Here is a 25,228-nt window from a genome sequence, read left to right on the forward strand (position 1 = left end):
CACACGCCCCACATCATTCCAGAGCCTCCACCAGCTTGATCAGTCCACTGCTGAAATGCAAGGTCCACGGATTCACGGGGTTGTCTCCGTACCCGTACACATCCATCCACTCGATACTATTTGAAACGAGACTCGTCCGACCAGGCAACACATTTCCAGTGATCAACAGTCCAATATTGCTGGTGATGGACCCAGGCGAGGCGTAAAGCTTTGTGTGATGCAATTGTCAAGGGTACACGAGTAGGTCTTCGGCTCCGAAATCTCATGTCGATGATATTCCACTGAGTAGTTCGCAGCCGCGCGTGATTAGCCGAGCGGTTTAGGGCGCTGCAGTCATGGACTGTGAGACTCGTCCCGGCGGAGGTTCGAGTCCTCCCTCGGGTATGGGTGTGTGTGTGTTTGTCCTTAGGATAATTTAGGACAAGTAGTGTGTAAACGTAGGTGCTGATGGCCTTAGTAGTTAAGTCCTATAAGATTTCACACACATTTGAACATTAAAAAAAATAATTTGCACACAGACACTTTTTGATGGCCCAGCATTGAAATCTGCAGCAATTTGTGGAAGGGTTGCACTTCTGTCACGTTGAACGATTCTCTTCAGTCGTCTTTGGTCCCGTTCTTGAAGGATCTTCTTCCTGCCGCAGCGATTTCGGACATTTGATGTTCTATCAGATTCCTAATATTCACGGTAGACATGGGCGCAAAGGAAAATTCCCACTTCATCCGTACCTCGGAGATGCTGTGATCCATCGCTTGTGCGCCGACAATAGCACCACTCAAACTCACGTAAATCTTGGTAATCTGCTATTGTAGCAGTAGTAGCAGATCTAACAACTGCGCCACAGACTTGGCTTATACAGGCGTTGCCGACCGCAGCGCCGTATTCAGCGTGTTTACATGTCTCTGTATTTGAATACTCATGGCTATGCAGATGCAGAGTTCGTTGTTTTTAACTACCGTGTCACTGCTCGTGCCATGTTGGGCTAGACAATGACAGTGAAGGCTCGCCATAACGAGTAAACAATGTCACGACAATGGTTGACGTTCTGTGTGGTGCCAGGACTACTGCTTTGTTTATGTGGAGATTTTAACGTGTTTTTAGGCGACTGGCTAATTGTTCTAGTCGGGTAATGAATCAGCTTTCTTACAGACATCCACTATATTATTAATTCTTTTAACATATAACATCTGCATGTCTAGTGGAACTTAGATGTGACCTTTTTGATTGCTGTGGCTATCGTTATATGGCTTTTGATTTTCGTTTAAAGAAAAGTGCTCCTCATTCACCATTTCGACGATATCGTGAAAGGGCGCTGATGACCACACTGTTTAGGGCCCAACCATTTCAACTCTATCCAGAATGAGTAACTGCACAAGTGAACGTAGGTTGTAAGATGTGTAGCGAGGTGATAAACGCGTCCAGTCGCAGTGAATGAATACCAAATTACATACAAAACACGAAAATAACGAGACAAACGTAAAGGCTAGAGTTCTGTTTCCCAGCCATATCTGTTACCCTGGGGTGCAGTGTAATGCTCTCCAGACGGCTTGTAAGCTGGAGAGGTTGATCAGAGATGCAAGTGGGGTTTCCGCCGAAGAGACAGTTCGTTACGGCGCCGCCGCCGTTTAATACGATGGCCGCCTGTCCCCCCCCCCCCTCCCACCCCCACCCCTCTCCTGTCTTCCTTTCCTTTCCTTTCCGTGCTTCGCCTTCGTCTTGGGCGCTGAGCGCGTGACTGGCATTCGGCCACTGTGCCACCCCTAGCCGTGGCTGGGAGACTGACGGGCGTCTGCAACAGCGGGGCTACTGGCTACCCCCTAGTGGCTAAGTGTTCTGCTCCTAGGTAAGAGCGACAGCTTTCCCCTCAGATGTACTAGGCGTATTCCGGAAGTAAAGGCCGATCGTCGCGAAATGGAAACAACAGTAAAAATCCGATGAAGCTTTTCATAGGTGCGATAGACAGTGTCTCTAGGATGCCCCGTTGATCGCATCTAATCCGTCGTTTCAGTTCTGAGCGCGCAGTGAGCACGTAAAGATGCCTAGAAAACAGGGTCTCCCACCAAATACACTCATGCTCATAAATTACGGATAATGCTGATACATGGTGAAACAACGCTCTGGTGGGTGGTTTGCGGGTTTAAATCACCTCGGGGTGCATTTGACCTGCGGTCGTCGCACGGTGGCGCTGGCAGCAGTCCACATACGCAGAGGTGTGCTGGTGCATGTCCGAGTACGGTGCAGCGACTAAGTGTGCAGACGTTTTCAGACGTGCTAATGGTGACTGTGTGTTGCAAATGGCTCAAAGAGCACATATTGATGACGTTATGAGGGGTAGAATACTAGGGCGACTGGAGGCTGATCAAACACAGCAGGTCGTAGCACGGGCCCTCCATGTGCTACAAAGTGAGATCTCAAGATTATGGCAACGATTCCAGCAGACAGGAAACGTGTCCATGCGCTACAGTACGGGACGTCCACAGTGTACAGCACCACTAGAAGGCCGATATCTCACCATCAGTGCCAGCAGACGGCCACGGAGTACTGCAGGTAGCCTTCCTCGGGACCTTACCGCAGCCACTGGAACAGTTGTCTCTAGACACACAGTCTACAGACGACTGAAAAGACACGATTTATTCGCCCGGAGACCCGCAAGGTGCACTCCACTGACCCCTGGTCACAGGAGAGCCCATAAAGCCTGGTGTCAAGAACACAGTACATGGTCATTGTAACAGTGGTCCCAGGTTATGTTCACAGACGATTCCGGGTATAGTCTGAACAGTGATTCTCACGGCGTTTTCACCTGGAGTGAACCAGGAACCAGACACCAATGACTTAATGTCCTTGAAAGGGACCTGTATGGAGGTCGTGGTATGGTGGTGTGGGGTGGCATTATGATTGGTGCACGTACACCCCTGCATGTCTTTGGCAGAGGAACTGTAACAGGTCAGGTGTATCGGGACGTCATTTTGCACCAGTATGTCCGCCTTTTCGGAGGTGCGGTGGGTCCCACCTTCCTCCTGATGGATGATAACACACAGCCCCACCGAGCTGCCATCGTGGAGGAGTACCTTGAAACAGAAGATATCAGGCGAATGGAGTGGCCTGCCTGTTCTCCAGACCTAAACCCCATCGAACACGTCTGGGATGCTCCCGGTCGACGTATCGCTGCACGTCTTCAAACCCCTACCACACTTCAGGAGCTCCGACAGGCACTGGTCCAAGAATGGGAGGCTATACCCCAGCAGCTGCTCGGCCATCTGATCGAGAGTATGCCAACCCCTGTTTACGTGTGCATGATGATCATATCCCATACTGATGTCGTGGTACATGAGCAGGAAACAGTGGCGTTTTGAAGCACATGTGTGTCAGGACGGTTTTCTCAACTTATCACCAAAACGTGGAATTACAGATCTGTGTCGTATGTGTTCCCTATGTGCTTAAGCTGTTAGCGCCAGTTTTGTGTAGTGCCACGTTGTGTGGCACCACATTCTGCAATTATCCTTAATTTATGAGCATGAGTGTATGTGTACGTATAGATAGATACACCACTGTGATTTAGTGGGAGGGGATAGACCCACAATGTTAATGGAGATGCTAGTCAGCTTTGGAACTGAAAATGTCTTCCTGTCAGTCACCATGCTTACCGGAAGCTCCAGGTATAAAAGTCTGAGCCCAAACTCATCGTCACGTAGGGGACGCCCGAATGTGTTGCAACATCAAACTAGAACATACCTTTTGCGGAGGCTCTTTTTGTATAAGCTGGTTACGGAAAACATTCATAAGTCTTGAGCGTTTTCCAAGTTGGAAAATAGTAAATTTCTTTGAGAGAGAGAAAGGCTGCCCGTGAGAGATTTCGCCTGATTTGATGCAGCCCGGAAAACATAAGCCTATGGTACATATCTTAGACGCTAGCGCGCGCGAGCTGCGCTACCACAAATCAACGGCCTGCAGTTTAAGAGAACTGTTTGAGATGTGCTTAGAGATCTGGTGCCACATACCTGTAGAAACTTGTCAAGGACTTGTCCAATCCATGACACGGATTTTTCTCTCATATTGCGTTACGTTCCAAAAGGGGACCAAAAAGCTATAGAAGCAGATAGTCATAATGTTTTGGTTCATCACTCTTGAGAGAGCGTGGACTATTTATTTATGCAGAGTTTTTCGAAAAGATTCAACTGACTTCGCGAGACTATATGCTGCACATTAATGAAAACAATTTTAAGATACGCATCGGAACTTTAACTATATTTCGTTGCTAGTTATCAGTTGGACATTATGCCACCCACCGTCATTGCAAGTACACTGATACCGCTTCGACGTCCCCCCCCCCCCCCCTTCGGCAGCAGAGCTGATCTCATAAGTTTATTGTCCGGCTAGTAGGGAACCATTCCCTGCCGTGTGGGTCGAGCATAAAACATCCTTGAATCACGTTGTGAATCTAATTTTGTGAAGTAACAGTTAAAAATTGGTGTCGTTTCCTATTTCCAGAGATACTTCATACACTTTCAACCACGACGTATCCAAAGACAGTGATTTTATTTATTACTCGGGAATAACACAGCAAATCGGGTTCCTGTCTATTTTTTCTAATTTTTGTTCCCCAAATAATATGATTTAGTTACCTTCGTAGTCAATGTGCCTTAGTTAAATCCTATTATCTGCTTGTAACAGGTTGATCAGCTTTTCTCAATAACCCTTGAATATTCTCAGACATAATTGTCTATGTACTAGCTGATTTTTGGGATTTAGAAAACACAGAGTAATCGTCGTATATATTCTGTTTTATTGACAAAATTCACCTCTTAAATTAACGAGAGATGACACTGGGGAATCAATGAAGGAGGAGTTGATCCTGATGTGTATCGTTTCGGTATAACAACAGTCAGTCCATAAAACATTCCTTCGCGTTCCTATCATCAAAGGTATGATTTCCCATGAAACTGTACTTTACCATTAATATCTGATGAAACATAAATATGTCGCTGGCTTTACAATGTCTAAGCTTCCTAATTCTCACGAGACGATATTAATTATAAGTTCGAGTTCTTTCAGTGTTCAGTACAAGTTTAGTCTTTTCACGGGCACTATATCCCACGTCTCGTTTATTAGCAGAATCGTATTGACAACGATCGGCAAAAATATTAGTATAATAAGGTCCAACTATTTTCTGTCCCAATATCTCAAAATAATCCATTATCCACCACTCCAATGTCTAATCCAGTTATCAGAATGATATATAAATAGGCTTATAATCGCTAACTTCGGACTACCACGGAAGACTGCAAACGTGCATCATTGTAGCCGCGCGGGATTAGCCGAGCGGTCTGCGGCGCTGCAGACACGGACTGGGCGGGTGGTCCCGGCGGAGGTTCGAGTACTCCCCCGGGCATGGATGTGTGTGTTTGTCCGTATAATAATGTACAGGGTGTTTCAAAAATGACCGGTATATTTGAAACGGCAATAAAAACTAAACGAGCAGCGATAGAAATACACCGTTTGTTGCAATATGCTTGGGACAACAGTACATTTTCAGGCAGACAAACTTTCAAAATTACAGTAGTAACAATTTTCAACAACAGATGGCGCTGCGGTCTTGGAAACTCTATAGTAAGATATTTTCCACATATCTACCATGCGTAGCAATAATATGGCGTAGTCTCTGAATGAAATTACCCGAAACCTTTGACAACGTGTCTGGCGAAATGGCTTCACATGCAGATGAGATGTACTGCTTCAGCTGTTCAATTGTTTCTGGATTCTGGCGGTACACCTGGTCTTTCAAGTGTCCCCACAGAAAGAAGTCACAGGGGTTCATGTCTGGCGAATAGGGAGGCCAATCCACGCCGCCTCCTGTATGTTTCGGATAGCCCAAAGCAATCACACGATCATCGAAATATTCATTCAGGAAATTAAAGACGTCGGCCGTGCGATGTGGCCGGGCACCATCTTGCATAAACCACGAGGTGTTCGCAGTGTCGTCTAAGGCAGTTTGTACCGCCACAAATTCACGAAGAATGTCCAGATAGCGTGATGCAGTAATCGTTTCGGATCTGAAAAATGGGCCAATGATTCCTTTGGAAGAAATGGCGGCCCAGACCAGTACTTTTTGAGGATGCAGGGACGATGGGACTGCAACATGGGGCTTTTCGGTTCCCCATATGCGCCAGTTCTGTTTATTGACGAAGCCGTCCAGGTAAAAATAAGCTTCGTCAGTAAACCAAATGGTGCCCACATGCATATCGCCGTCATCAATCCTGTGCACTATATCGTTAGCGAATGTCTCTCGTGCAGCAATGGTAGCGGCGCTGAGGGGCTGCCGCGTTTGAATTTTGTACGGATAGAGGTGTAACTCTGGCGCATGAGACGATACGTGGACGTTGGCGTCATTTGGACCGCAGCTGCAACACGGCGAACGGAAACCCGAGGCCGCTGTTGGATCACCTGCTGCACTAGGTGCGCGTTGCCCTCTGTGGTTGCCGTACGCGGTCGCCCTACCTTTCCAGCACGTTCATCCGTCACGTTCCCAACCCGTTGAAATTTTTCAAACAGATCCTTTATTGTATCGCTTTTCGGTCCTTTGGTTACATTAAACCTCCGTTGAAAACTTCGTCTTGTTGCAACAACACTGTGTTCTAGGCGGTGGAATTCCAATACCAGAAAAATCCTCTGTTCTAAGGAATAAACCATGTTGTCTACAGCACACTTGCACGTTGTGAACAGCACACGCTTACAGCAGAAAGACGACGTACAGAATGGCGCACCCACAGACTGCGTTGTCTTCTATATCTTTCACATCACTTGCAGCGCCATCTGTTGTTGAAAATTGTAACTACTGTAATTTCGAAAGTTTGTCCGCCTGAAAATGTACTGTTGTCCCAAGCATATTGCAACAAACGGTGTATTTCTATCGCTGCTCGTTTAGTTTTTATTGCCGTTTCAAATATACCGGTCATTTTTGAAACACCCTGTACATTAAGTAGTGTGTAAGGTTAGGGACTGATGACCTTAGCAGTTAAGTCCCATAAGATTTCACACACATTACTGTATTGCATCATTGCAAACAAAGACTCAAGACAGCTAACAATGCTGCGCATTGGTTTATATATTATATTCAAAACAAAACGCAGCACTGTTATGTCTTCCTTGGAGTCCCTTTGTACTACTCTGCGTTACTCTATATGAAATATCTACTCTTTATGAAATTTTAACTAACCATTACTTCGAAGTACCGTTTTTTGGTTCTTGGATAACTTCCTATTCCAGAATTTAATCTAACTCGTTTCTGAATATCCACTCCCTAAAGAGCGGTTACAACATTGAATGGTTTCCGTCAAGTGTTTCCCCCCCCCCCCCCCCCCCCCCCTAGTCTTTAGATGAGAGCCGGATGACGCGTTACACAAACTGGCGGCAAGAATTTAACAGTTTGCAATGGGGTGATTTAGAACAATGGAACTACCGCGACATAGAGGGAACCTTTAGTGATGATGGATAATTGTACTAAAATCTGCACAATGTAGTGCGTCACTGGAAAGTTGCCTCTTTAACACTGCAATTTAGCTTATTAAATTCACCTTCTTTATTTGTCCTTGGAGATCTGCGTGGTATCAGGCCACTGGAGTAGACTGGCAGACGTCATTGTTCGGAAACGAAAAGCGACCAGAGCCGCGAAGTTTTAATTGCACAGCCGGCTGGTGTGGCCATGCGGTTCTAGGCGCTCCAATCTGGAACCGCGTGACCGCTACGGTCGCAGGTTCGAATCCTGCCTCGGGCATGGATGTGTGTGATGTCCTTAGGTTAGTTAGGTTTAAGTAGTTCTAAGTTCTGGAGGAGCGATGACCACACATGTTAAGTCACATAGTGCTCAGAACCATTTTAATTGCACAATATTGCGTACAGCCGAGAAACGATCGGAATGAATATCTCAGGTGGGTTCGGGCTCTTAACTGTAAAATAATTAACGAAAGGAGGCTACTTATGTCCGTGTCCGAAGAGAACGCCGCGAATCTCGCCTACGTCTGCTCGTAACATGTTGAGAAACAGCTTTATTGATTGAAAGACAATGCAGTAGTTTGAATTAATAACAGAGGCGACACAACAAATACTATTAAATAACCTTCATCACTCAAATACAGATATATCTCGAACACTTACATTCTCTCAGCTGGAGCTCCAGTGACAAAAAGGCGAAAGTACAAGAGAAAGCCGAAACAAAAACAGCGCTTTTTCTTTTTTCTCAGTGGCTTACTTCAACCACTGTAACTACTTCCTAAAGTTTCGGTATGTTAAGCGCAATCATTGTACATACACTGAAGGACGAAAGAAACTGGTGTAGGCATACGTATTCAGATACAGAAATATGTAAACAGGCAGAATACGGTACTGCGGTCGGCAAGGCCGACATAGGACAAATGCATATGGCGCACTTGTTATATCGGTTCCTGCTGCTACAATGGCAGGTTCTCAAGATGTGCGTGACTATGAGCGTGGTGTTACAGCCGGCGCACGAGCGATGGGACACAGCATCTCCGAGACAGCGATGAAGTGGGGATTTTCCGTACGACCATTCCACGAGTGTACCGCTAAAATCAGAATTCCGCTACAACATCAGATCTCCGACATCGATGCGTCCGAAAAGAGATCGTGGAAGAACGCGGCGGAGAACGACTGAAGAGATTCGTTCAATGTGACAGAAATGCAACTGTTCCGTAAATTGCTGCAGATTTCAATGCTGGCCCATGGACAAGCGTCAGCGTGCGAATCATTCAACGAAACATCATCGGTACGGGATTTCGGAGCCGAAGGCCCACTCGTGTACCCTTGATGACTGCACGACACAAAGCTTTACTTCTCGCCTGGGCCCGTCAACACCGACATTGGAATGTTGAAGACTGGAAACATGTTTCCTGGTCGGACGAGTCTGTTTTCAAATTGTATCCAGCGTATGGAGATGTACGGGTATGGAGAAAAGCTCATTAATCCATGGATCCTGCATGTCAGCAGGGGAGTGTTCAAGCTGGTAGAGGCTCTGTAATGGTGTGGGGCGTGTGTACTTGGAGTGATATGGGACCCCTGATACGTCTTGATACGACTCTTGACACGTGACACGTACGTAAGCATTCTGACTCATTACCTGCATCGCCTGCATCTCGTGGTCGTGCGGTAGCGTTCTCACTTCCCACGCCCGGGTTCCCGGGTTCGATTCCCGGCGGGGTCAGGGATTTTCTCTGCCTCGTGATGGCTGGGTGTTGTGTGATAGGTTAGTTAGGTTTAAGTAGTTCTAAGTTCTAGGGGACTGATGGCCTAAGATGTTAAGTCCCATAGTGCTCAGAGCCATTCGAACCATTACCTGCATCCATTCATGGGGATTGTGAATTCGGACAGACTTGGGCACTTCCAGCAGGACAATGTGACACCCCACACGTCCAAAGTAGCTACAGAGCGGCTCCAGGCACACCCTTCTGAGTTTAAACAGTTCCTATGGCCTAACAGCCCCCCCCCCCCAAGATATGAACATTATTGAACATATTTGGGATGCCTTGCTACGTGATGTTCAGAGAAGATCTGCTCACCCTCGTATTCTTACGGATTTGTGGACAGCCCTGCAGGATTCATGATGTCAGTTCCCTCCAGCACTACTTCAGACATTAGTCGAGTCCAAGCCACGTCGTATTGCGGCACTTCTGCGTGCTCGCGGGGGTTCTACACGATATTAGGCAGGTGTACCAGTTTCTTTCTCTTTCAGTGTATATCTCAGCAAAACAGAGCACTAGTACAATGCCACCTGCTTGTAAAAGCTTGCTGCGTCATTGACGGATCGGCTGTATGCGCTCTACGTATAGGGATTGGATAAAAATATGGAAATACCGAATTGACAACAAATTGCTATGCATAATACAGTGTAGGAAAACCATTGGCGTTCAAAACGACTTACAGTCTTCTCCGAATCGATAAATTCAGTTTCTGTATGGTTTTCAAGGGAATCTTAAACCATTCTCGCTGCAACGTAGTGGGAAGTTCAGGTAACGGTGGTGGATCCGTGAATCAAGAGCTGCTGCATGGCGATTTGATTCACGGATTCAGTTATATGGCTCCTTCCGTGTATACCGATTTTACGACTATGACGTGTGGGGCCAGAAGATGGCATCAATGTAACGCCGAAACTGGTAGCATATAAGATGTTCATAAAATAAATTTCTACAATACACACGGCTGTTGGTAAATTATTGTATTAAGGAATTGCTACAACAAATATAAACCAGTTTTTTGAAAGCCTTCCAGTTTTTAAGTACCAATTCGTCCATGGAGTAGGAAGAGATTCAGATAGATTTAAAAGTCGCTTTGCCACCTGTCAGACATTTTATGTTATCGGGAAAATCATAAGAAATTTTTGTTGCTGCACATTCAACTCCTTTCTGAGTACCTGACAGCTTTCATAAAGGGTAGTAAACAACATTTTTTCGTCTATTGTTTTAATTGTGGACATCATCATTCTTCCGCGATTGCGATACAGTATTTATGGTGAATTTCACTAGCGAATGGAGGCCTATGTATTCAGATGATGCAGTTACGTTGATTAATTCCTTGTAGATGTACCTACTTGATGACAGGAGGCGAAAGCTAAATATTATTTTTACTTCGTTCGTAACGTAGCTTACAGTTAACATAATACATCCGGGTAGTATCCTCACTCTATTGTGCGGAATACTTGTACCACCAATTACCAATGGTAATAAGTGATCTACCAATAAAGAGCTTTAATTCATGTGACAAACGAAAATCCTTATGAACCGAACTCAAAACTTCTGTGTTATACACTACTAGCCATTAAAATTGCTACACCACGAATATGACTTCCTACAGACGCGAAATTTAACCGTCAGGAAGAAGATACTGTGATATGCAAGTGATTAGCTTTTCAGAGCATTCACACAAGGTTGGCGCCGGTGGCGACACCTACAACGTGCTGACATGAAGAAAGCTTCCAACCGGTTTCTCATACACAAACAGCAGTTGACCGGCGTTGCCTGGCGAAACGTTGTTGTGTTGCCTCGTGTAAGGAGGAGAAATGCGTAACATCGCGTTTCCGACTTTGATAAAGGTCGGATTGTAGCCTGTCGCGATTGCTGTTTATCGTATCGCGACATTGCTGCTCGCGTTGGTCGAGATCCAATGACTGTTATCGGAATATGGAATCGGTGAGTTCAGGAGGGTAATACGGAACGCCGTGCTGGATCCCAACGGCCTCGTATCACTAGCAGTCGAGATGACAGGCATCTTATCCGCACGGCTGTAACGGATCGTGCAGCCACGTCTCGATCCCTGAGTCAACAGATGGGGACGTTTGCAAGACAACAACCACCTGCACGAACAGTTCGACGACGTTTGCAGCAGCATGGACTATCAGCTCGGATACCGTGGCTGCGGTTACCCTTGACGCTGCATCACAGACAGGAGCGCCTGCGATGGTGCATTCGAAGACGAACCTGGGTGCACGAATGGCAAAACGCCATTTTTTCGGATGAATCCAGGTTCTGTTTACAGCATCACGATGGTCGCATCCTTGTTTGGCGACATCGCGGTGAACGCACATTGGAAGCGTGTATTCGTCATCGTCATACTGGCATATCACCCAGCTTGATGGTTACACGTCTCGGTCACCTCTTGTTCCCATGGACGGCACTTTGAACAGTGGACGTTACATTTCAGATGTGTTACGACCCGTGGCTCTACCCTTCATTCCATTCCTGCGAAACCCCACATTTCAGCAGGATAATGGACGACCACATGTTGCAGGTCCTGTATGGGCCTTTGTGGATACAGAAAATGTTCGACTGCTGCCCTGGCCAGCACATTCTCCAGATCTCTCACCAATTAAAAACGTCCGGTCAATGGTGGCCCAACAACTGCTCGTCACAATACGCCAGTCACTACTCTTGATGAACTGTGGTATCATGTTGAAGCTGCATGAGCAGCTGTACCTGTACACGCCATGCAAGCTCTGTTTGACTCAATGCCCAGGCGTATCAAGGCCGTTATTACGGCCGGAGGTGGTTGTTCTGGGTACTGGTTTCTCAGGATCTATGCACCCAAATTGCGTGAAAATATAATCGCATGTGAGTTCTAGTATAATATATTTGTCCAATGAATACCCGTTTATCATCTGCATTTCTTCTTGGTGTAGCAATTTTAATGGGCAGTAGTGTAATATAGCCGGATAGTATGGCCACTCTGTAGTGCAGAATACTTGTACCACCAGTTATACAAATTGTAATAAGCGATCTACTAGAACCGAGCTTTAATCCATATGACAAACAAAAATCCTTATGAATCGAACTCAAACCTTCTGTGTTATATTAGCTGTAGTTACGAAGCATCTTCAGATTGAGCACCAGAAAATAAATAAAAACAAAGTCCAACGGACTTTGCTATGTAGTGATATCCGAAGCAAAAGGAAACAAGCTCCTGATACCAATTTAGTTCATCGTGTGAGGTGTATCAGTCTAGCAGCACTCAGTGGTATACGAGAGTGTGTGTGACGTTCGGTGCTGGGGTCGCGTTTTAGCGTCAGAACTTGATGTAGCTGTCCCGCCTGGCTGCGTTCGGGAGAGACTGGCTTGCGTCACGTATGGAAATCGTACACCTCGTGTGCATTGTCGAGGTGTGGGCGTGGGCACCGCCTACTTGATTGTCGCTAACGAACAATGAATATGAAACAGTGGTGCGGCCATCACTTGCGTCCCTAACACGGGAATTTTTTTAAAATTATTTTTTCCCTCATCTCTCGCCGGCCGTTCGGCGTGTGGTCAGGTGGACGGGCGACAAGTCCACTAATGTCGCGAGCGGGACAGGGTAGAGGGCAGGGGGTGACGGCGAAAACCGCGATGGGCGAATTTTAAAAAAAGGGGGAAAAAAAAGAGAGAATATTTGGCGAGAAAATTCAGCTGTCGCCGAAGCCGGCGTGTGTCATTTTACGGCGGTTAGCCGCAGCCGACACGTAGCAGGTGCTGCGCCATATCGCTCGGTCTCTGTCGTGTGAATTGCTTTTCTCCGCTTGTTCGCTGCTTGCTGCCGCCAGTGGACTGCAAAGTAATTGACGACAGCATTAGAGCGATCGCTGCCAGCCAAATTAATATCTTGTACTCGACAAAACGCTGTCAATCACAAGTACCAATTACGATTTTATTTGGCAGTCGTTTGCACTTTTCGGTGTGAATTTTCGCCTTCAGTCGTGTTCACTCTTCGACGCCACAGAAATTAAACGATAGGACATGTAGAAATACTAACATCTTCTACCGGAAGCGTTTCCATAATGCAAGGTGTCCCGTTTACGTTGATCACCAAAATGACTTTTTCTTTGACTCTCAGTGCGGATATCCGGGGTCACGTCGACTTCCTGGTGTTGACAGGAAACAAACTGAAACACAAAGCCAAGGCTCGCTGGTCATTCGTCCAACCGACTTAAGTTGAGGTGTTGTGAGTCCACCAACTATGAGAACGTAAAATACTTCTCATCTATGGAGTATGTCACTTCGCACAACAGCACTGCGCGGTGTGCATTCTCCTTGCGTTGCCCTTGTTTACTATTATATCCAGCGAGTGGCCGAATTCCCAGCGAGTGGCCGGCCGTTGTGGCCGAACGGCTCTAGGTGCTTCAGTCTGGAACCGCGCGACCGCTACGGTTGCAGGTTCGAATCCTGCCGCGGGCATGGATGTGTATGATGTCCTTAGAGTAGTCAGATTTTAAGTAATTCTAAGTGTAGGGGGCTGATGATGCATCAAATGGCTCTGAGCACTATGGGACTTAACATCTGAGGTCATCAGTCCCCCAGACTTAGAGCTACTAAAACATAACACACATCCACGCCCGAGGCAAGATTCGAACCTGTGACCGTAGCAGCAGCGCAGTTCCGGACTGAATCAAGATAAAAGTGCCACACAGTAGGCTCTGAGAATGTGATGCCAGTCTCCAGTTTCCGTTCTCGATGTCTTGCAGTGAACTGTCGTAAAGTTGACATTGTCACTACAATCTGCCGCAGACTCTAGTTAGCCTGTTCAGGGCATTGGAACAGGATTGCAAGTAAGAGAATACCAAAGTCTGTTTGCTACCCGAGACCACCTCGCTGACTTCATCATCATCATCGTCTCGTTCTACTTTTCTCTCTTCTACTTCTTCTTTTTCTTCTTCTTCTAATTCCTTTCCTCCTCGTTCACTCACGACGTATTGTTAGCATACAGGACAGCTATTCAGACCCGGAAAACCCAGAGATGGGTAATTTGAATCTGAGACGGGTGACTTCCTTTCCCACTCTGAGTTGCTACTCTGGTTTTAATGATCCAGTCGTCGACATCAGCTTACCCTAAGCTTCCTGTTGCTTATTCTCCTTGTTATCAGCAACACTGGACAACCCAAGAAACTGGTACACCTGCCTAATACCGTGCACGGCCAACGCGAGCACGCAGAAGTGCTGCAACATGACGTGGCTTGAACTCGACTAATTTCTGAATTAGTGCTGGAGGGAACTGACAGCACGACTCCTGCAGGGCTGCGCATGGATCCGTAAGAGTACGACGGGGTGGAGATCTCTTCTGAACAGCGCCTTGCAAGGCATCCCAGATATGCTCAATAATGTTCATGGCTGGGGAGTTTGGTGGACCCCGGAAGTGTTTAAACTCAGAAGAGTGTTCCTGGAGCCACTCTGAAGCAGTTCTACACGTGTGGAATTGCCCAAACCCGTCGGAATGCACAATGGGGAGAAATGGATGCTGGTGATGAGACAGGATGCTGACGTACGTGTCACCTGTCAGAGTCCTATCTAGACGTATTGGGGGTCGCATATCACGCCAACCGCACGCCTCGCCCCCCCCCCCCCCCCCAACCATTACAGAACCTCCACCAGCTTGAACACTCCCCTGCTGACATGCAGGGTCCGTGGATTCATGAGGTTGTCTCCATACCCGTCCATCCGCTCTGTACAATTTGAAACTGGACTCGTCCGACCAGGCAACATGTTTCAGGCATCAACAGTCCAGTGTCGGTTTTCACGGACCCAGGCGAGGCGTAAAGCTTTGTGTCATGGAGTTACCAAGCGTACACGAGTGGGCCTTCGGCTCCAAAAGCCCATATCGATGATGTTTGGTTGAATGGTTCGCACGCTGCGACCTGTTGATGGGCCAGCAATGAAATCTGCACCAATTTGTGGAATGGTTGCACTTCCGTGACGTCGAACGATTCTCTTAAGTCGCCGTTGGTCCCGTTCTTCCAAGATCTTCATCTGGACGCAGCGATGTCGGAGAATTGATGTTTTACCGGATTCCTGATACTCACGGGCCACTCGTTGAAATGGTCGTACGGGAAAATCCCCACTTCATCCCTACCTTGGAGTTGCTAAATCCCATGGCTTATGCGCCGACTATAACGCGACGTTCAAATCGACTTAAATCTTGATAACCTGCCATCGCAGCAGCAGTAACCGATCTAACAACTGCGGCACACACTTGTCGTCTTATACAGGGTTGTCTATTGATAGTGACCGGGCCAAATATCTCACGAAATAAGCATCAAAAGAAAAAACTATAAAGAACGAAACTCGTCTAGCTTGAAGTGGGAAACCAGATGGCGCTATCGTTGGCCTGCTAGATGGCGCTGCCATAGGTCAAACGGATATCAACTACGTTTTTTTTAAATAGCAATCCCCATTTTTTATTACATATTCGTGTAGTACGTAAAGAAATATGGATGTTTCAGTTGGACCACTTTTATGGCTTTGTGACAGATGGCGCTGTAATAGTCACAAACGTATAAGTACGTGGTATCACGTAACATTCCGCCAGTGCGGACGGTATTTGCTTCGTGATACATTACCCTTGTTAAAATGGACCGTTTACCAATTGCGGAAAAGGTCGATATCGTGTTGATGTATGGCTGTTGTGATCAAAATGCCCAACGGGCGTGTGCTATGTATGCTGCTCGGTATCCTGGACGACATCAGCCAAGTGTCCGGACCGTTCGCCGGGTAGTTACGTTGTTTAAGGAGACAGGAAGTGTTCAGCCACATTTGAAACGTCAACCACGACCTGCAACAAATGATGCCCAAGTAGGTGCTTTAGCTGCTGTCGCGGCTAATCCGCACATCAGTAGCAGACAAGTTGCCCGAGAATCGGAAATCTCAGAAACGTCGGTGTTGAGAATGCTACATCAACGTCGATTGCACCCGTACCATATTTCTCTGGACCAGGAATTGCATGGCGACGACTTTGAACGTCGTGTACAGTTCTGCCACTGGGCACAAGAGAAATCACGGGACGATGGCAGATCTTTTGCACACGTTCTATTTAGCGACGAAGCGTCATTCCCCAACAGCGGTAACGTAAACCGGCATAATATGCACTGTTGGGAAACGGAATATCCACGATGGCTGCGACAAGTGGAACATCAGCGACCTTGGCGGGTTAATGTATGGTGCGGCATTATGGGAAGAAGGATAATTGGCCCCCATTTTATCGATGGCAATCTAAATGGTGCAATATATGCTGATTTCCTACGTAATGTTCTACCGAAGTTACTACACGATGTTTCACTGCATGACAGAATGGCGATGTACTTCCAACATTATGGACGTCCGGCACATAGCTCGCTTGCCGTTGAAGCGGTATTGAGTAGCAAATTTCATGACAGGTGGATTGGTCGTCGAAGTACCATAGCATGGCCCGTACGTTCACCGGATCTGACGTCCCCGGATTTCTTTCTGTTGGGAAAGTTGAAGGGTATTTGCTATCGTGATCCACCGACAACGCCTGACAACATGCGTCAGCGGATTGTCAATGCATTTGCGAACATTACGGAAGGTGAACTATTCGCTGTTGAAAGGAATGTCGTTACACGTATTGCCAAATGCATTGAGGTTGACAGACATCATTTTGAGCACTTATTGCATTAATGTGGTATTTACAGGTAATCACGCTGTAACAGCATGCGTTCTCAGAAATCATAAGTTCACAAAGGAACATGTATCACATTGTAAGAACCGAAATAAAATGTTCAAACTTACCTACGTCCTGTATTTTAATTTGAGGAACCTACCTGTTACCAACTGTTCGTGTAAAATTGTAAGCCATATGTTTGGGACTACTACAGCGCCATCTACCACAAAGAGAAAAAAGTGGTCCAAGTAAAACATTCATATTTCTGTACGTACTACATGAATATGTAATAGAAAATGTATTTAAAAAAACGCTGTTGATATCCGTTTGACCTATAGCACCATCTAGTTTCCCCCTTCAAGGTAGACGAGTTTCGTTCTTTGTAGTTTTTTCGTTTGACGCTTATTTCGTGAGATATTTGGCCCGGTCACGAGCAATGGGCCACCCTGTATAGACGATGCCGGCCGCAGTGCCGTATTCTGCCTATCTGTATTTGAATACGCATGCCTATACCAGTTAGTTTGCCGCTTGAGTGTGTTTCACAAATTCACACAATGTACGTTTCACACACAGACACCGCATGGCAAAAAAGGTGAAGCATGGGATGCCAATTTTACTTCGTATATGTACCCATCTTACGACGTGTATGGGAACGATAAGAGTAGGAGCTGTCTGTGAGAGGTAGAACGGCTGCCATAGTGCATAAGAGTTACAGGTGTTCAGTGAAGTTGCCACGTCTCAAGGGGCATGAATGGCCGCATTTCTTGAGTTAGCACAGTGAACTAAAAGGAAATATCGTGTATTCGTGTGAGACAGTATTATCAGGGGCTAACAGAGGCTGAGAAGAGACTGATTGTGGGTGTGCATTTTTTTCGGCTGGTCGAGTCGTGCAGTATCCAGATCTGTGGGGCTCCGGACGTGACGGTCTGATCTGCAGCACAAGCCGGGGCAGGCATGCTCGTCGTCAAGGTTTCTGTCTATCGCGTCTCACCACCACAAGAGAGGGTTGCCGTATTGTGCACCAAGTATATTTCATACATGAAACTTCCTGGCAGATTAAAACTGTGTGCCCGACCGAGACTCGAACTCGGGACCTTTGTTTGCCTTTCGCGGGCAAGTGCTCTACCAACTGAGCTACCCAACCACGACTCTCTCCCCGTCCTCACAGCTGTACTTCTGCCAGAATCTCTTCTCCTACCTTCCAAACTTTAAAGAAGCTCTCCTGCGAACCTTACAGAACTAGCACTCCTGAAAGAAAGGATATTGCAGAGGCATGGCTTAGCCACAGCCTGGGGGATGTTTCCAGGATGAGATTTTCATTCTGCAGCGGAGTTTGCGCTGATATGAAAGTTCCTGGCAGATTCAAACAGTGTGCCGGACCGAGACTCGAACTCGGGACCTTTGCCTTTCGCGGGCAAGTGCTCTACCAACTGAGCTACCCAAGCACGACTCTCTCCCCGTCCTCACAGCTGTACTTCGGCTAGTATCTCGTCTCCTACCTTGCAAACTTTACAGAAGCTCTCCTGCGAACCTTGAAGTTTGGAAGGTAGGAGACGAGATACTGTAAAGCTGTGAGGACCGGGTGTGAGCCGTGCTTGGGTAGCACAGATGGTAGAGCACTTGCCCGCGAAAGGCCAAGGTCCCGAGTTCGAGTCTCGGTCCAGCACACAGTTTGAATCTGCCAGGAAGTTTCATATCAGCGCACACTCCGCTGCAGAGTGAAAATCTTATTCTGGAAACATCCCCCAGGCTGTGGCTAAGCCATGTCTCCGCAGTATCCTTTCTTTCAGGAGTGCTAGTTCTGCAAGGTTCGCAGGAGAGCTTCTGTAAAGTATGAAAGATAGGAGACGAGATACTGGCAGAAGTAAGGCTGTGAGGATGGGGCGTGAGTCGTGCTTCGGTAGCTCAGATGGTAGAGCACTTGCCCGCGAAAGGCAAAGGTCCCGAGTTCGAGTCTCGGTCCGGCATACTGTTTTAATCTGCCATTAAGTTTCATATCAGCGCACACTCGGCTGCAGAGTGAAAATCTGAGTCTATATTATAAACACTTCATTACTGCACCTGCCATCCGAAAACAAGTAACAGACTCCTTGCAGCGTTCTTCGTCATGCCGTACCATTGGTTAGAGAGTAGCAGCAGCCGCACTAGGCAGGTACGTTCCCACGCATAGGTTGCCCATAACGCCACAACACGATCGGTTGCATTTGGAATGGTGCCGTGATCGTGGTCATGGACTGCTGATGAACGGCGTCGCATTGTGTTCACAGATGAACCGCGCATGACCATCTTCGACGGGAATAGCGGCAACTTGTGGAGTGACGCCATTCTTCCCGTGTTTTTGACAGGCGCGCCGCTATTATTCCTGGCGTCGGGGTGTGTGAAGCCATCTCGTGCGACTCCAAGTCACGGCTGGCATTGCGTGGGAGAACTCTGGCGGCACGACGGTGCATCACAGACATCCTGTATCCTCTCGTGTTACCTCGCAAGCGAAGGTACCGTGGTGCGACTTTTTAAGAGGACAATGCTCGTCCACTCGTGGCACATGTCTCCATGGATAAGGATGGTTCAAGTGGCTCTGAGCACTGTGAGACTTAACATCTGAAGTCATCAGTCTCATAGACTTAGAACCACTTAAACCTAACTAACGTAAGGACATCACACACATCCATGGCCGAGGCAGGATTCGAACCTGCGACCGTTGCAGCAGCGCGTTCCGCACTGAAGCGCCAAGAACCGCTCGGCCACAACGTCCATAAACCGCACTCAGTTTCATCTTTGTGTCCAGGCAGTCAAGGATCACTGTTTGGACACAAAGGTGAAAATGCGTGCCAGGAACATCATCATCCGCAAGCTAACAAGTAGTAGACGCGGAGCACAACCCACAGTTGTGCGTACGTCAGCTCCAGCGTTATGCTTCTTCGCTGCGGAGTACTCGGCACCTGTGTAGCAAAAAACCCCCATTGCAGAACAAGCAAATACAGGGTTATTACAAATGATTGAAGCGATTTCACAGCTCTACAATAACTTTATTATTTGAGATATTTTCACAATGCTTTGCACACACATGCAAAAACTCAAAGTTTTTTTAGGCATTCACAAATGTTCGATATGTGCCTCTTTAGTGATTCGGCAGACATCAAGCCGATAATCAAGTTCCTCCCACTGTCGGCGCAGCATGTCCCCATCAATGAGTTCGAAAGCATCGTTGATGCGAGCTCGCAGTTCTGGCACGTTTCTTGGTAGAGGAGGTTTAAACACTGAATCTTTCACATAACCCCACAGAAAGAAATCGCATGGGGTTAAGTCGGGAGAGCGTGGAGGCCATGACATGAATTGCTGATCATGATCTCCACCACGACCGATTCATCGGTTTTCCAACCTCCTGTTTAAGAAATGCCGAACATCATGATGGAAGTGCGGTGGAGCACCATCCTGTTGAAAGATGAAGTCGGCGCTGTCGGTCTCCAGTTGTGACATTAGCCAATTTTCCAGCATGTCCAGATACACGTGTCCTGTTTTTCGCAGAAGAAAAAGGGGCCGTAAACATGAAACCGTGAGATTGCACAAAACACGTTAACTTTTGTGAATTGCGTATTTGCTGCACGAATGCGTGAGGATTCTCTACCGCCCAGATTCGCACATTGTCTCTGTTCACTTCACCTTAAGAAAAAATGTTGCTTCATCACTGAAAACAAGTTTCGCACTGAACGCATCCTCTTCCACGAGCTGTTGCAACTGCGCCGAAAATTCAAAGTGTTTGACTTTGTCATCGAGTGCCAGGGCTTGTAGCAATTGTAAACGCTAAGGCTTCTGCTTTAGCCTTTTCCGTAAGATTTTCCAAACCGTCGGCTGTGCTACGTTTAGGTCCCTGCTTGCTTTATTCGTCGACTTCCGCGGGCTGCGCGTGAAACTTGCCCGCACGCGTTCAACCGTTTCTTCGCTCACTGCAGGCCGACCCGTTGATTTCCCCTTACAGTGGCATCCAGAAGCTTTAAACTGCGCATACCATCGCCGAATGGAGTTAGCGGTTGGTGGATCTTTGTCGAACTTCGTCCTGAAGTGTCGTTGCGCTGTTATGACTGACTGATGTGAGTGCATTTCAAGCACGACATACGCTTCCTCGGCTCCTGTCGCCATTTTGTCTCACTGCGCTCTCGAGCGCTCTGGCGGCAGAAACCTGAAGTGCTGCTTCAGCCGAACAAAACTTTATGAGTTTTTCTACGTATCTGTAGTGTGTCGTGACCATACGTCAATGAATGGAGCTACAGTGAATTTATGAAATCGCTTCAATCATTTGTAATAGCCCTGTATAGCTCTGAAAAAGTCAGGACGCATCATAACAGGCTGCCTCCGGCCAACTCTCACAAACCAGCTGTACCAACTTACGGGCATAGCCCCTCCAGACACCAGAAGCAAAACAGCTGCAGAAACCGAGAAAGATAAATAAGAAACAGACCCCAGGCACTCAATGTTTGGGGATTACCCCCAAACTAAAAGGCTTAAATGAAGGAAGAGTTTTCTACAAATAGCTGAGCCAACCCCTTCACCACCTAAAGCACGACGAGAAGAACTGTGGCGAAACTCGGAACCAGAAAGACCAGGGAATAGCTCCAGGGAAGAACCTACAGCCGGCTTCGAACTTCCATACACGATCTGGAAAGCGTTAAACAGATTAAGATCGAGTGTATTGTAGCATTGCACGGGTAATCGTCCGTGTGGCCCTCGAAATCTTGAAGAATTAATCTTGTCAGGATGTCCACTATAGTCGGATATACCTCGTGGCACGTGACATTAGGAGAGTCAAAATCATGACGTCATCTCAAGTCGAGATTTATTTTGTTGTGAAATCTTTGCTGAGTGATTGACACAGTACACATGTTAATCATTTCTGAATGTTATTAGTTATTTATGGAGTAAAGAATGTAATTAAGTACAATATGTTTTAGGACCAATAAGTACTGAGTCTTTATGATATGGATATAAATGTGTTTTGACATAGCAGATCACAATGTTGCGTGATATTTTTTTTCTCTTTGAGAAGGGTGACACCTTCTGAGTTGCTCGAGTGTGCGGACAAGTCGTAACAGAGTGCGGGTCCTGTGCAATTTTTATGAACGGACGTAGAACTGATAATTCACAACCCGAAGTTGATTTAGAAAATATTGTAGGGAACCCCGGCCAAACTTCGCTACAAACAAATCGCGCGCGGACTTTGAAATATCGGCGCGAAGTTTGAGATACGCGGTAGGCGATCGCGCGTTATAGTCTGGCGGAGGATTAAGTGACACTGACCGTAAGTTATTGATACTAACTTAATAATAATTATCAAAGAATTATCAGAAGAGATAGTAAGTGTTCTTCATGCTTAAAGCAAGTGTGAGTTGATTTACTGTTTGAATACGGCAGGTATTAATCACGGAATAGTCAGTTAGTTGATACGTTGCTTAGCAGCCCAAAAACAGATTGTGATAGAATTACCGGAACAATGACTTCAATCATCAGTGACGACTGCGCGCGCGCGCGCGCACACACACACACACACACACACACACACATACACACACACCAAGCAGAAAACTGACTACTCACGTTGTGAATGAAATTTGGAATGGATGAGTTTTCTTTCAGCTCCTTGGGACCAATAAACCTCATCCGAAGTTGAAACTTTACAAACTGTGTCGTGTTCCTTCAGTCTGATAGAACGACAGACGTTATAGTATGTAGTACTATTTTTTTATTTTTTATTTTTTTTTCAAAAAGAGAGCACTTACCTTCTATAAGAGGAATCTTTCTGCTTCAGTCATCAATCTTCTCAAAGTGGAGATAAGGGTGACACTCACAGAGAGACCTACGTCATCGTGATAAACCACACACAAGTGCCCCCATTCTCCCTCCTTTTTTCGTGTTGAAAACCCTGAGATGCAACCGCGGTACGATGAAGGAAGAAGGAAGAGGAGAAAAGCACAAGAAACGAGAGAGGTGCGAGAGGAGAGAAAAGAAGAAAAGAGAGAGAGAGAGAGAGAGAGAGAAGAAAAGAAAGAGAGGGGGGGGGGGCGGTCACAGAATCACGATGCAAAGTAAACCTGAAGAAATAGAGCTGTATCAGTACAGATGAGCCCCGGGAATGTGGAGATCTGATAGATCCACAACATCTACTTGTCTGCAGGAAGCTGGACGAAGCTTGCTCGATACTAGACTTGCTAAGAGCAACTGGCAAGGCCGTACGAGATACAGCGTACCGTGCTTCGCATGGCATACAAATATTTTAATCCCAGACAAATCATACGAGCTCTTTTAAATCAACTTTGTTTTCTGTGTTCTATATTTAATTTTCACTTCTCTCACTACCATGGATTGTACTGCTTTATGCTTTATGTACTTTCTTTATTGTAATCTTAAGGATTTTGTGAGAGTGAAGTATATGATAAAACCGATGGGACATAAAAAACGTCTGAAAATCGGATATCATCCATACCTGCCGCTTCAGTGTGGGGTATGCAATGGTAGAGGTGCGCAACGCAGGTACCGCGAACGTTTCCGGGATCGCCTCTTCGTCAGTTCGTCGCGCACCACTACCGTCAGAAAACAACAGCAGCTGTGTTATATTGGCACTGGCAGGGTTCGCTGTGGACCTCCAGATACACGCACCAAAGTTTGTGGGCCCCGTGTGTGAAAATGTCTGCAATGATCGGTTCATTTGGATCAGAGGACCCAGCGGATTTCTTGTGAACACAGCCCACACCATTATGGAGAGGCGCTGCATGCGATGTCGTACTGTTAGCATAGGCACTCGCGTCGCTCGTCTGCTGTCACAGCCCATTGACGCCAAATCACGCCGCACTGTGTTCACGGAACGATCGCCGTACATCCCACAGTGATTTCAGCTGTTACTTCACGCGGTGTTACTTGTCTGTTAGCACTGACAACTATACGCAAATGCCGCTGCTCTTCGTTGTTAAGTGAAGGCAGGCGGCCATTTCGTTGTTCGTGTTGAGAGGTGATGCCTGAAATTTAGTATTCTCGACACTTTCTTGACACTGAGCACCGCGAAATACTGATTTGCATTGCGATAACGCGAAATACGCACATAAAAAACAAAGATTTTCATCACCCCGGTTGCAAGAACTCCTGAAGATAGACGTTAAATGTAGACACAGTCCCTTTGACTGTTCAGAGATGTTACTAAACCCGCCCAAAGACGTCTAGGCGCGCAGTCCGGATCCGCGCGACTGCTACGGTCGCAGGTTCGAATCCTGCCTCGGGCATGGATGTGTGTGATGTCCTTAGGTTAGTTAGGTTTAAGTGGTTCTAAGTTCTAGGGGACTGATGACCACAGATGTTAAGTCCCATAGTGCTCAGAACCATTTGAACCAATTTTGAACCGCCCAAAGACGTAAACAACCATGCATGAGCAGCGCCTATTAGACGGAGGGGGTCCGACAGCCAATCAGTTCGTCATTCCACCAGAAAGGAGGTTCACGGCTCGTGCTGTATGTAGTTCAACCATGCCTAGACGGTCAATACCGCGGTTCGATCACGTCCGCATTGTTACTTTGTGCCAGGACGGGTTCTCAACAAGGGAAATGTCCAGGCGTCTCTGAGTGAACCAACGCGGTGTTGTTCGGACATGGAGGAGATACAGAGAGACAGGAACTGTCGATGACGTGCCTCGCTCAGGCCGCTCAAGAACTACTACTGCAGTGGATGACCGCTAGCTACGGATGATGGCTCGGAGGAACCCTGACAGCCACCATGCTGTTAATGCTTTTAGAGCAGCCACAGGACGCCGTATTACGACTCAAACTGTGAGCAATAGGCTGTATGATGCAAAACTCCACTCCCGACGTCCGTGGCGAGGTCCATCTTTGCAACCACGACACCATGCAGCGCGGTACAGATGGGCCCAACAACATGCCGAATGTACTGCTCAGGATTGGCATCACGTTCTCTTCACCTATGAGTGTCGCATATGCCTTCAACCACACAATCGTCGGAGGCGTGTTTGGGGGCAACCCGATCAGGCTGAACGCCTTAGACATACTGTCCAGCGGGTGCAGCAAGGTGGAGGTTCCCTGCTGCTTTGGGGTGGCATTATGTGGGGCCGACGCACGCCGCTGGTGGTCATGGAAGGCGCGCAGCGGCTGTACGATACGTGAATGCCATCCACCGATCGATAGTGCAACCATATCGCAAGCATATTAGCGAGACACTTGTCTCCATGGACGACAATTCGCGCCTCCCATCGTGCACATCTTGCAAATGACTTCGTTCAGGATACAGACATCGCTCGACTAGAGTAGCCAGCAT

This window comes from Schistocerca piceifrons, chromosome 10, assembly GCF_021461385.2.
Source record: "Schistocerca piceifrons isolate TAMUIC-IGC-003096 chromosome 10, iqSchPice1.1, whole genome shotgun sequence".
Taxonomy (NCBI): Eukaryota; Metazoa; Arthropoda; class Insecta; order Orthoptera; family Acrididae; genus Schistocerca; species Schistocerca piceifrons.